Source organism: Pezoporus wallicus, unplaced genomic scaffold (genome assembly GCF_028554395.1).
Source record: "Pezoporus wallicus isolate ANWC-B61680 ecotype Strahan unplaced genomic scaffold, APGP_CSIRO_Pwel_v1 contig_7293, whole genome shotgun sequence".
NCBI lineage: Eukaryota > Metazoa > Chordata > Aves > Psittaciformes > Psittacidae > Pezoporus > Pezoporus wallicus.
The window spans coordinates 2,187,472-2,196,515 of record NW_026637242.1 but is presented as its reverse complement, the minus strand read 5'-3'; positions in this window follow the sequence as shown (position 1 = coordinate 2,196,515).

Genomic DNA, 9,044 nt, shown 5'->3' with positions numbered 1-9,044 from the left:
GATTTATTCTTGTGTGCTGAGTTTTTTTTTTTTTCCAATTACTGCCTTGCTATGCAATTAGTTAGTACTTTTCTCTGCCTCAGTGTCCTGTCTGTAGCATTGGATTCAGTGATTTTGCCTCAAAACGTGGGAGTGCTGGGACATTTCTGTGACATGCTTAACCCTTTTTACCCTGTATTTTGAGAAATGTAACACAAAATTCTGTAGCTTGCCATCACAGCAGCGAGAACTCTGAAGTGCTCTGTTGCCTTTGCTTTAAATTCTCATTATGCAATATGAAACAAATGGCTTTCCTCAGATTTATACATGGCACCAGTTTCTAAACCCTGTCCTAATTCTGAACTGACTCAGACTCCATCACTACCTTGGAGCTGATAATATACACTGGGAGAATGAGCTTGGTTTCTCTTTGGCCCACTAGTGAAGTTCTGCCTATGACAGTGTCTCTCCAGCTTTCTGTCCAGCACTGCAGGAAGAGCCTGGACTTCTAAGAACACCTAGGCTTGTTTGGCTGTTGCACTTGTGTTGGTTCTTACTGTGTAGCTTCTTGATGGCTTCCTGTCTCATCTACACTGAGTATTTTGGTGGCTGCATCCTCTCAAAGATTTCCCACCCTTTCCAGGAGCTGGATGGGTCCAATTTTTGTAGGAAGCTCATGCAAGTCTATGTGGAATTGCGTCTTCCAATGAACAGGGATCTACACAGAAATAAACACTCAAATATATTCCAGTGGGCTGAGACTTGGGAAAATCAGCTTTTCTTCTAATATATTGTGGGCCATTTTCTTCTACTATAGTGGGGTGTCATGAACAAGCTCATCCCTGCACCTTGGCCTTAGCAAGGATGTAGGCAACACCTCTGTGCTAACTGCGGCTATGTCAAGGGCTGACGGCTTTACAGGAGCTTTTCATTAGGCCACAACAGCTCTCCAAATCCACTGAGAGAGAGGAGTTCGAAGGGAATAAGGTATAAGCCCAGTGCTGAAACTCTGCTGAGCCAGAAAAGAAATAGCAAGTGTTATCAATCCTGCTGGCCAAGTGATCTTACCTGGGGCTTGTGGTGACAGTCTTGACATCCAGGGAGGATGGAGGGAGTAAACCTCACGCAGCACTTGCTCTAAGCTCCCCTTACAGAGACGTTTCCCTCCTCTTGCAGGCTGGAGGGGTCTTTCACCTACCCTGGAGGGGTAGGTGACCCAAGCCTGGGAAACTCAAGAATTGATCATATATAAATTAATAAAAAAAGGCAAATTTTTATTTTAAAAAGCAAATAAGAAACAGGTCCTTCTGCTCTTCCACGCACCTTATGCAAGATGGATAAGAAGCAAAACATGATGTGCCACTACTGTAAACACTTAAAACAGTAAATGTTGTTTCAATACATTGTGCCTGAATAGGCTTCCTTGAGCACAAATTGATATGTGTAAGGATTTAATCCATGTATGAATAATCACAGAACAAAGAACAGCAAGTCAACAGGGCTTTCTGCTCACCACTTAATGGTTATCAGCCTGTGCTTATTTGTACCCACACATTGTGTGTCTCTGAGTCTCAATGTACATTAGCTTCTCTGTTCATGCTGGTTTAGCACCCATCTGCTATCTCTTCCAATAGGGCAGCTCCAATGGTCATATGTCACATTCTATCGTGAAACACTGAGGTTTTTGTTTACAGATCCTAGATACAAATTTCAGATAAGTATGATGATATGGTGGGTCTGTTTATTTTTGTTGTGCTTTTCCCATATGCTAAATACCACTCTGAAACATGCTCAAACACCTACTAAAAAAAGCCATCTGGGAGATATTTAATTTCATAGCCAAATATGGACCTTGGCTGAAACAAATTCCAAGATACAGACATTCTGGATCAAACCTATGTTGAAAAGTCAAATTCTAAACTTCTGTAAGGTGCATGGAAAGCAAATGGCTGAAGCCATTCACCATGATCACTGAGAAGTAATCCTTTTTCACTTCTGGTGGGTTTTGGTAGAGCACAGCCAAGTCAGTGTGACCTAGAGCAGTGGGTCCCATCTTTCCTGTCCTTGTCATGTACAGTCATATTGTGCTTGGAACAGAGAGTGCTGTAATGGCACCATGAGTGTCCTGCTAAACAAAGTGCTGGGGCTTGGAGGGTAAGGTGCAGCACTGCCGCACCTTGCCTTACAAACCAGCCAGCAGCAAGGCTGGGATCAGTTCCCATCCCTGTCACTAATTCTGCAGGCATCCTGGGTGAGTCCATCCATGTCTTTTCTCTGTATCATAAGGTCTTCAGGCCAGTGGCAGTGTCTCCCTGCAGTGCTGTTCACAGGGGAAAGAAGAGTATGTCTGAGGCCACTGGGCAACACGTCAATTAGTGTGACAATACTACACAGTGTTTAGGTTTTACAGGGTTTCGTCCCCTCTGGATGTACCACACCATGCAGCTAAGTGTGCTCACTGGCTGGACAAAGCTAATTGGCCGTTCAGCTACTTGGTTTTGGGAATGTACATGATGCCATGAATGCCCTTCAGTTGTACACATGCTGCACCTCTGCTGTTAGACAGCAGACAACTCAGACCAGCTCTGTCGGAGAACTGGGCTTTCACCCTTGATCTTGGAAGGTTGGAGGAGCAGCTTCTCATTTGCACTGCAAGATGGAGAGCATCCTTCATGGTCCTAAACTGGCTTTAGTTTGTACTAAAAATGGGAGATGCCAGACGTGAACACAAATCCTGTGCTCCTGCACAGTGTGCAGCAGAGGCATGTGTTGGGTTGACATCAAAGCCATTCTCCTGGGGCTTTGAGCCACATCGTCGCTTCTGAATCAAAGCTCAGCAGCACTTTAGGTGGTTCGCAGCTGGTGACTCTTTGTTCATTTGGTGGTTGGTTGGATTTTTCTGTCTCAAAGGGCCAAATCTGTTGCTGCATCAGACACGTGCTGTAGCAGATGCCTTATGAAGCATAGGCCTACTTGCTTTCACCAGCATGCGCTACAGCCTTAACACTTGTTATTACTTAAGGAAGGGGAAGGTTTGTGTTGTAAACAAAGGTTTGTGATGAGTATTAAAAATGTGTCACATACAGCATGAGGCACAGATCTCGTTGTAAATGTGGCAATGCAAACCCAAATATTCTAAGCAGGGCTTCTACACTGATGCTTTGGTGTCTGTTTGGCTGTGGTCTGGTGTTGTGGTTTAAACCCAGTCAGGTAACTCGTTCACTCACTCCGCCCCCTTCTTTCCCTCCCCCTACTCCCAGAGGGATGGAGAGGAGAATTGAAAAGAATGCAACTCCCACGGGTTGAGATAAGAACAGTTTAGTAACTAAGGTATAACACAAATCACTACTGCTGCCACCAATAATAACAATGATAAAGGAAATAACAAGGGAAGAGAATACAACACCTCAGCACCAGCTGACCGATAACTCCCCCTCTCAGCCCGACCAAGCACTGACCCATACCTCCTCCAACCCTGCAGTCTCCCAGCCCTTCCAGGTTACCCTCAGTTACATCCTGGGCATGACGTGCTGTGGTATGGAGTACCTCTTTGGTCAGTTTGGGTCAGGTGTCCTGTCTCTGCTTCCTCCCAGCTTCCCCTCCTCCCTGGCAGAGCATGAGGCTCACAAAGTCCTTGGCCAAACCAAAACATCGCTATCAGCTCTGTTCCCAGGCCGAAAGTCAAAACACTGCACTGCACCAGCTACCAAGAAGGAGAAAAATGACGGCTACTCCTGAACCCAGGACATCTGGAAAGAAAGGTTTCTCTCTCAACTCTGGTTGTGTGCTGTACATTTCCAAGAGAGGAGTATAAAGTGTTTTGGTTATTTTAAGTGGGGACAGGAGCATTTGTGTTTGGAGTTTACTCTGGCTGGCATAAATAGAAAGATAACTGTATAACACAGAGACTCTGTTGGGAACAAGAATCTGTAATGGCATTTTTCACTCTTAAGAGGTGTGAATCTTCTTCTTATCATTCAAAGCACACTCCAGCTTACACTTAAGGGAGAAATTACAAGGGTAAGTCACTGCTGCACAGTTAGTTTTTGCCTTTCTAGAGCAAGCAAAGGTGGGAAGCTGAAAGACAGTGGGTTCTCAGATGTTTCCCTCTTGGGTTGTTACCCACAATCTCAGCTAGTCATACCAGCAATGAGAAGTATCAGACTGTCTTGTCCAACAGCTAAGAAAATGACATTATCTCTCCGCACCTAAGATTATCTCTAGGTTAATGGGCATTTATTCCTTGCACCAGAATACAGAAGCTGTTTATTTGAACAGTGTGGGATGTTTGAATTTTGTTTGCCTGATCTTCTTGAAGCATCTTGCAAGGAGAAAGCACTGGATTTGCTGCTTTTTGCGACCCACCACAGTCCGACTATGGCTGGCCCAGTGGCTGTTCACGTGCCAGAGAAGGCTTTCCCAGCAGAAGTGAAACTTCCAGGATGTTTAGGCTCAGCAGTTCTTCCTGGCATGCTTTTTGCCAAGTGCATTTGCAAACCTAACCAGGGTCCTGGTGTGCCTTGCCCAGATCAGGCGTGTCCAATTATGCACACACAGCAGCATCCAAAACAGGCCGCCCCTCCTGGCATTCGCAGCGCCAAAAGCAAGCTGGATCCGCTCCCCTGCAGCCAGGGGACTAACACTGATTTACTGTGATTAACAGCCCTCCTGTGGTTTTCTGAAGGAAATCTCTGCAGCAGCAGGCTGGAGGCAGTAATTTGGTGCAAGACCTCTGCTCTAGGGCATATTATGCATTAGCCTAACAGCTCTTTTATAGAAGTGTTTTTGGATGATGCTGACAGTACATCCTTTCTTGGCCAGCAGGTCTGTGTTCCTGGAACAGAAAGGCATGCTTTGAAATAGACACGTTTCCAGCTGGGTTGCTGCTTCAATGCCAGCTGTGGGTGCCTAAGCCACTCCTACTTTCCAGCACCTGTTGGTACCCCATCAACAGGTTATCACGCTCTGGTGATAAGGTGAATTTTGCCTTCAAACGGGGAGGAGGTTCCCAAGCAGGGGGTGAGAGTTAACCCCTCTGTGATTCTGCCTCCACAGCAGATGTGTCAGCCTAGCAGCTCTCTTGTTACTGAGGCTATGTTTTAGCTAAGCCAACAAGAAAACACAGAATTTGGATGCACTCTCCTGTTTATCCTCCCGTGTAATTGTGACAACCTGTGGCTGAGGCTTCTTCACAGTCAGTGCCCTAGAAGCCCCAATACGCAATATTGCAGTGTAAACTTTAGTGTTACCTCCTGTACCACTGACCCTAAGACCACTGTGCACAGAGATGTTAGTGACGCATACAGCAGTAGATTGGAGGATGCACAGTCCTGCCCTGGGCTGCGTGCGTCTGCAGGCCCAGCGCGACCTTCAAACTCTGCTGTGCAGTGGGCATCCCCCCGCTACAGGGCAGCCCCCCTGCATGCTGTGATGGGGGGAGCTCCCACACTGTACTGACTTATACCATCTGCATGGCCTTGCCTCTATCTAAAAGTGCAGCAACATCCCATTTGAACACCCTCTATATCTGACGGTAGGAACAATGGCGAGAGAGAGCTCTTGTCAGAATACTCTATAATGTATCAAAGAACCAAAATAGGATAATCCTTCTGGATCATTAGATGCCGCCCAGCTCAGGACTGCCAGTATCTGAAGGGATGTAACATTGTCTACAGCTCTCTGTCTTTAATTGTTGTGCTAACCCTAATAAAAGCATGTAAATGATACTCCACAAAATCAGTGTCTCTCTTACAGGAAAAATGATGGACCAGCACCTCCTGGTGCAAAAGCACTGCCGTGCAGGCAACAGTTTACCACTGTCACCAAGTCACAAATAGCTGGACAGAGCATGAATGTTCACATTGAAAACTGAGTTCTGCAAAAAGGAATCTGACTTTGCTGGGGTGAGGTGTCTGATGGGCTATTTTAACTTAGGCTTCTTTAAGGACTAGCTCTAAGTAAGTGCGCTGTGGAAAGCCCAGACCCCTTAAACTGAATTAGTTAAATTAATGCATTTACAGGCAATGAAGTGATTTTAAAAAAAAAAAAATAAATAAAAAAAATCCGTCAATTATATCTGATAGTGCATGTGAACACAAAGATACAATAATCAGGAAAGATCTCCTACAGCTGGCATGGGACTAACTGAAGACACCTCGTTTTAGAAGGAGAGTTAGCAGCGGCCTTGGGATCTAACCTCTTGCAGTCAGGCTTGGAAACAGCTCCCGCATTTCGAGATGCTCTACCACCAACCCCCTGAAGGTGGCAGTGTTCTCCGCTCAAAACTTGCAGCTCCACAAACGGCGATGAGAAGTGCCTGGCTGCTCCAGGGCCGAGAAGGGAAGGGCGGGTGAGAGGGAAGGAAGGCAGCAGAGGGAAGCCCTTGCGCAAGTTAATCTGGACCGGTTTGGTGAGATGAAAACTGTCTCTTCACTGTTCATCTTAGTGCTGTGCAGTGCTGAGGGCTCCTTCCACAGGGTGTTAACTCGTTTGTCCCTTTGATAAAGATGCATAGGACGCTGCCCCAATTTGTTGCTCCAAGGAGGGATATAGAAAAGAAGATCCTCCTGCTTGCCCCTGCCCACATCCCAGGTATGGGGAATTGAAAGACAAAATTGTGGTGCAAAGGTATTCAGACCATCTGTGCTGTCTATTCTCAGTACTGGGACCCATATAGGGACAGAAACACTGCGTTTTGTGAGGGGAAATGGAAATGCATCACTTCATTCTGCATTTACAAGTGCCAGGTCTTGTTCAGAAAAATCTCTGCCAGTAGTATCCCACCAGCCAAGATGCAGCAACCTGCAGCTCAAAGTTCTGCAAACTGCCTTGTCCCTTTAGCATATCCAATGCAAGTTTGCCGGGGGAAAAAAAAAAAAAAAAAAAAAAAAGGAAGAAAGTTAAAAATGAAGGAGGCTTTAATGGCAAACATACAGGTCAGTGAGGAACCAAAGGGCTTAGGGGATCAAAGGTCAGTACTTAAACTTGGCTTTTGAGTGACACTTGAAGGTCATTTACTATGTTATGAAAAACAACTTGTGATGTGTATGGCATGAGACAGCATCCATGCATCAGCTGACATGGGATAACTTAGTAAAACAATGAGGCACAGGACAGCCTAAGCTCCTAAATACCTGCTCGGTGGTTTGTGTCCATAACTAGTCATGAAGCCACAAACAAGACCAGAGCTGTGATGTGGGCAGCAGCATGGGCTCCAAAGTTGATGAACACCTGGATACTCATGTTCTATGCTAATAATGGAAGAAAAATTACTTAATAGAGGAATACTTTTTCCAGATCTGAGTTCTGCTTCTTCATATGCACATAATTTTCTTTAAACTTTCCCTGTGTTGCACAGCATGTGAAGTTACTCTTATGCTTTACTAACAGGCCTCCCACATGGTCCGTATTAACAATAGCTGGTTAGAAGCGTAGTGACAGCAGCATCTCTTCAAAGCACATGGTTCTGTGGATACCACGATGGCCAATAAAGCTGTGCTGCTGTCACTTGCATTTTGATTTTGGAAGAAGCAGCAGGACAGGACAAAAAAAACAAGCATCTTAATGCTGAAGTCCCCCAAGATGCTTCAGTTGGGGCAGCTGTGGCCAAAGACATTTTGAGAAACCCCTTCCATGTGATGAGATGCATGCCGTAAGTTTGTCAGGTGGAGTGATATTTTCACTGCTAATTTCCCACCATTAAAGTATGTCAGTTTGTGAAAGGACAGCAAGCATTGCGGGGACATGATGGACTTCATTAACAATTATCCACTTGTCGTCTTAAATAAAAGGCGACAAAACACAAAACTTAGCTGGAAGGTAGGTTGTTAGGGTAAATCTAAGATATAAAACAGGTTTTCATGTCTTTGCTTACGAGCTCAGCCAGTGATCTGGAAAAAAAACAAACCAAACAAAGCCTTGTGATACTGGCCTCTCAGTGTCTCTGCAGGAAGCACCTTAAGATGGAGACAGGAATTTAACTTAATCATATTCAGAAAACAAAGAAGCAGAAATTACAGCATCACTGAAGTCACTGAAGTATTTTGAGCTGTCTTCTCAAGTGTCTTAATAAAAGATGGATAAACAGGTTCCAAAAATATGTGAAACCACCACACCTAAACTTTAGCCCATTCCTAGCGTTAAAATGTTAAATTAAACAAAGTGTTTTCAAAGGCTTTGAAACATCTGGTGGTTATTTAAGTGATGGCAGTCCCTTCAAGCACAGACAAAATCAAGGACCCACTGACCATGCACTCTTTTTGCCACTTACGCAGTTGGAGCTGCACTTCCAAAAATGCAAGTGTACAGCACCTTTTAAAACTGGCTGCAGTGACTTGAAAAGTCTTCAGAGGACAATTCTTATACACTGTCAGACTTTTAACTCCTAACCCCATATCTTTTTTCTCTCCTGCTTGCTTTCTAAATGCATTTTCCCCTATGTTAAATGTGCTTCCAGGTTCATGGTGGTGTGGCAGGAGAGGAGCAGCAGCGTGAGGTTTGTGCTTGGTCCCAGCTGCGACTGGTAGCACTGCTGGTGTTCTGACACCTCTTCAGCCCAGAGGATGGCCTTGGGCACTGGGGGTCGTTTTGGCAGATACCTGAAGCCTCTCCATTCCTAAGCAGCATCTATGATTTAGGATAAAGATGGGTTATGCCTCCAGAGGCTGCAAGACCTTTGGTCTGCTTCTAAAAAGCCAGTTACCACCACATCCCCAAGTCCTGTGAACCAGGGCTGAATGTTTTGCATGCTCATCCAAGTATGTTGGGCCTGAAAATGAGTTTGACTCCCTCTGAGTACTATCCAAAAGACAGCTTTCAGCACCTCTGACATCCATTTGTGAATTACCATGTTGCCAGGCTTTGCCAGCATGATTACATATAGAATGTGGGGGAAGGGAGCTGCAGGCATACCACCTGATGAAATGTTGAGCTCTGCACCTCCAGGAGGCAGTTCATGTATCAGTTTGCCAGGGCAGGAGGAGGCTGTTTACGGTTTTCCTTTGGCGCCACACTGCAGTGGTCCCTGTCCTGGCTAGCTGCAGCTACGCAGGAGCAGAGGCAGAAGC